Source organism: Lissotriton vulgaris, chromosome 3_1, assembly GCF_964263255.1.
Source record: "Lissotriton vulgaris chromosome 3_1, aLisVul1.2, whole genome shotgun sequence".
Taxonomy (NCBI): Eukaryota; Metazoa; Chordata; class Amphibia; order Caudata; family Salamandridae; genus Lissotriton; species Lissotriton vulgaris.
Window position 1 is genome coordinate 1,981,129,129 of NC_141689.1, and position 5,208 is coordinate 1,981,134,336.

Here is a 5,208-nt window from a genome sequence, read left to right on the forward strand (position 1 = left end):
GCTTAAAAATTAGAAGAGCAATTGCTCATTCTAAAAAAGCCCCAAATTCAGGGGTGTGTCAGCACCTGTAAGAGAAAGTATACGGACAAACAGATACAGACAAACATACAATTAGTATATGCCAGAATACACTTATCATAGTGCTCCTAAGATGGTGACAAGCTTTTGTGTGCACACAATAAATGATATCTTATGCACCATCCAAGTAGCCCTTAGGGATATTGTATACGCTAGGAGGTGGAGTGCTAAAGGTGGGTTTTGTTTAAAAGCTACTATTGTTGCAGGGGAAGTAAAAACACGATGTGAATTCTCCATGAGCAGGGATCAATTTGACCAAATGGTCGGTGACCCCCCTAAGCTGGTAAGTATGGAGAAAATCTCACTTTAAAATGGGGCGCTACTAGCACCATGGGTCTCGGGAGGAGGATTGGAGCGCGCCTGGCACATCCTAGGGAGTGAAAGAGTTAAATGTCAGAATGACCCAAGCATACAGTTACTTAGCTCGTGGTGATCGCAAAAAATCGTTCCGCCGGAGATGCAGACTCACGCCCTCAGCGTTCGCAATCCGCTTCTAAACCTGCAAGAAGCCTCTAAACCGGACCCCGACGATGGAGAGCGGGGCCGGTAAATGCGATTAAAAGCACTTTGTTTCTTGTTTGCGCGCCCGTTTCCTGGTTGGGCGTGTCTCGCCCACAGCGAGGCTTGGAGCGCACACGCCCACCTGGGCGCGGTGCGCTTCAAATCAGAGTGAGGCTTGGAGTCGCGAGCCTATCTTTGAGCCATACGTGCAAGGGAATTTGGACGCGCTGATGGTTGCTAAGGCGATCCTTCCTAATGAGTGGTAGTTTGAGTATTGGTGAGTAAATACCAACTGATCAGAAGTATTGGTGCTGCGATGTTGGAAGGGACACATGTGTCATATTCTAGTCGAAATGCACATACAGTTTATTCATTTCAACCATTAAAGTTTTGTTGACGGACATAAATCCCCTTTGGTGTCTTTTACAATGTGCACAGGATGTGAAAAATGCGGTAAATACTAGTATATAGTGTTGGAAATTCACATACAGTAGTTCAATGTCAAACATTAATGTTTAGTTGACGGACATAGTTCCACTTTGATATCTTTATACTCAATGTGCATAGGATATGAAAAATGTGGCAATTATTTAATGTTCGATGGTATATTAATTCAGATCACCCAGTATATCTCATTGGAAGACACCAAAGGCAGGTAGTACAGGAGTTCACGATAGGACTGTGTTCCAAGGGGTATATTCATTGAGGCCGGTGGTATTTGTCCCCAGACGGTATACCCACCGCTGTTCTTTTTCAAACAGTCTGTTTTGTACATTCCTGGTACCTTCGATAGCTTCAATCACAGTCCACCTCATATCGTTGGTGGTGTGGTTTTTTTCTAGGAAGTGGCGACTCAATTTTGTAGTTACTTTTTTGCACCTTATGTTGCTGCGGTGCTCGCAGATCCGTTGTTTCACTTTTCTGGTGGTCATACCTACGTATCGGAGCTGGCAAGAGCAGGTGCTCAGGTAGATCACATTGTTCGAGTTACAATTGGTATGTCCACGTTGGGTCCATATTTTCCCTTCTCCTAGAGCCAATGTTTTGGTAGCTTTTGTTAGGTGGCACACACTGCAATCCGAACATGGGTAGTGTCCGGTAATTTTGGGGAGACCCCATGTTGTTGTCACTGATGGTGTCATGGTTTGTGGTTTCTCTTTTGGGCGTGTGTGTACCAAGGCGTCTCTCAAGCTGCGTCCCTTTTTGAAAGAGAACAGGGGTTTTTCCCAGTCCTTTTTAAAGGTTTTTACAATGTTCCAATGTTTGTTTACGCTCTTTTTCATAATGTTTGAGAGACTGCTGTATGTGGTAACACATGTAAGTGGGATCTGGTCTGGTTTGTTAGTCCTTTCTTCCAGAAGTGCCTCCCTTGGCTGATTTTTAGCTCTTTTAAATCCTTTGTTAAGGGTGGTTGTAGGGTAGCCTCTACTTTTTAGTTTTTCCATCAGGTTGGCTGATTGGTCTTTGAAATCTGTGGTCGTGCTGCAGTTCCTTCGTAGCCTAAGGTACTGCCCATAAGGGAGGTTTTCCTTTAGCGGACGCGGATGGAAACTGTTAAATTCCAAGAGGTTGTTCTTTGCTGTTGGTTTATTGTGGGTTTTGGTGGCGAGTGTCGTTCCACTGATTGAGATGACCACGTCTAAGAACACAATTTCTCTTCTGCTTTTGGTGTTAGTGAATCTTAAGTTGTGGTCTAGAGTGTTGATCCATGTGAGGAAATTTTCCAGATCATTATCACTGCCTTTCCAGATGAGCAGAATGTCGTCAATGTAGCGTTTCCACAGTAACATTGACGCAAAAAAGGGTGCAGTGGGTGGCAAGATATGTTTGGCTTCAAAGTCTGCCACATACAACCCTGCCACGCTCGGCGCGAATGTACTGCCCACAACGCCTTCCAGCATATTGACCTCAAAAAACAGTCCAGATCCACTGATCCTGCTGTACGGTAATCCAGTCCATAACTTTGAATCTCAATTTCTTTCACTTTTGTTTTTTAAAAAAAGCTCCTTGTGAAGAATACTAATTACCTTAAACCGGCTACGGGCCCGAGCCCCACAGGTGAGCGAGGGGCGGCGCAGGAATGAAAGCAGAAACTTGTGCCACCCACCGGGCTAAGGATCTGGAAAAATAAGAAAAATGAACACAACACAGCATTGATACAGGAGGACTAGGGTGCCTGCCCAGGAGACAGACACAACAGCATGTCTGCTGGATAGGCGGTCCAACACTGTAAAGATGGTCAGCATTGGTATGATTCAATGTAATCGTTCTCATTGGAAGCCTTTGAGCTTAAGAAGTGAAAATCCATCTCATACTGTCACGTACACCTTCTGCTCGGTGTCTTTTCGACGCACACTCTTTAGCGCTCTATATATGTCATACTTGCAACATGTGAACCACTTTTCTTAATACCATATAGCTGGTCCTGAATGACATTAGCCAGAAGAATGCATTTTGGAGCTGAGAAAGGGTTCTTGTGAAGGATGAAGAACTTCATTCAGTATTCCTGTATCATTTTGGGGAGAAACATGTCAGACTGCAGCAATTTTCCGTACAGATTATGTATTCCATTCTCACTGTTGATAAACGGTGTCGGGACTGGGGTAAATCAAGCATCTTTCCCCTTTCCATATATAGATATCCCCCTCTCCCTGAGTGCTTCTGCTGGTTGCAAAGGCAGCAGTGCAGTTACTGTCTGTCCTTTCACCGACAAAATAATTTTTGCATTTATGTTCTGTTCACTCATTTGTAATAGTCAGTCCTAATTGCATTCATTTGATCTATCGAAATATGAATTCAAAAATCCATGGAGGACAACATTAAATTGTTATTTATTACTAAGGACATGAATTCTATTTTCTGCCAAATGTACAGAAAAATGTGCAGCACAGACATTTTTGATTTAACCAACTTGCACATGGGGAGCTGTATTGAAGAGAGAGAATGCGGTGCAATAGAGTTGTCCTAAACTGAATACAAATAGTAATGTTACTTAAAACCCATATTTAAACAGAAAGGGTAACACATTTTTAAAGAGGCTTTATGAATTGTGCATGTTTTGTAATGTAAATTAGATGTGTGGGCGAGCTGTCAAATAGTTTACATGTGGCATTCTAATTTACCTAAACTTACCAAGACATCCTTAACGTCTCCTACACATTAACGGCCACCACTTTGTATTTTTTTATTTCAATCAATTATGAAGCAAAACTGCAATAATGCACTTATTCATTTTTCATTTCAGTCAAGAACATCTTGTTCAAATTATACATATTTTTCCTTACTTTATCAAACCACTATCTTCCTCTAAAGATGTTTCGCGCAGTGTAAAAAACAAAAATGCCCTCACGAGGGCACTGGCAGAACACGACTTGCCTCTGCTACAATTGAGTCGCTCATTATGATAAATGCAGCGTTATAAATGCATGTATATCCAAGTTTATTAACAGTATTTTAATAAATACACCATAGAAATAAATGCATATTAACACATAACAAAAATCACACCTATCTCTCCGTCTGAAATGTAGAAAATGACCGTTATTCAATTCAATGTATTGTTTCATCTTCCAAATATAAACAATACAATATTCTATTCTATTCTATTCTATTCTATAGTTTTGGTAGAGCGCGACAGCTGCCCCAGCAATGAGGCGTCCCGGCGCTAGGAACCCAGATCCTGGTCTGAGGGAGGGGACAGGACAGAGGGAGGGTTACAGGCAAGGGAATAGAAACGTTTTCACAGCTTTCCGGAATGCTGGTAGGCTGTCTATTGAACGGATATGTTGTGGCAGGTCGTTCCACATCTTGGCTCCGAGGAACCTAAGGAGCGGCCGCCCATGCGGCTGAGTTTTATGCGAGGAACGCATAAAAGATTTTGGTTGGAGGATCTTAGGTTCCGTGCCAGGGCGTAGGGAGTGAGAAGGGGTCAAAGCAGAATATAAAACACAGATCACAAAATAAAATAAAGTGAACCTGCACAATGTACAATTTACCTCATCCATATGTACTGTTCGTCTCGTGCTATTGTGAATACCTGCGGCGAGGGTGCCAATAATAAAGAGGTCATGGCTTCTTGCAGTTCACTTCGTCCATAAAAAGAATATATGCCCTACAGATTTTGTGCCCGCTAAGACTGCAGTACTATGCAGGTAAGTCAAGTAATCGTATCTGTAGGGTGATCACATGAAAAACAAATACAGTGCAACACTATGGGGCAAAAATGTACAATTCCTGAGATAACATGCATGATCATAATATACAACATGGCGGGATATTTCTCCTAACAGGAACATTTATTCACTAAAATCAGTCAAGCTTTGAGTAAGTCTATAGTCATAGAATGAAAGAATGCTGTGAGCCGAGTGTCGCGTCGTGTGTCCCCACAGACCAGACAGGACACATGCAGATTGTGGTAGGTGATCCTTTATTAGTTACAATAGCTTTGTTGTGCGGCGCGTCCTGCCCCCTGACCTCTTGCTCCGAGGTCCTGATCCCGACTGCCCTCATCCCCTCCCCTGACCGGATGTGGTGTCCGGTGTCCCTGTCCCCAGGCCCTGAGTCCCCAGGGTCCTAGTGCCATCGTGTGGGCACGACATCTCCCCCTTTGTTGCAAACAAAAGTTGTTCG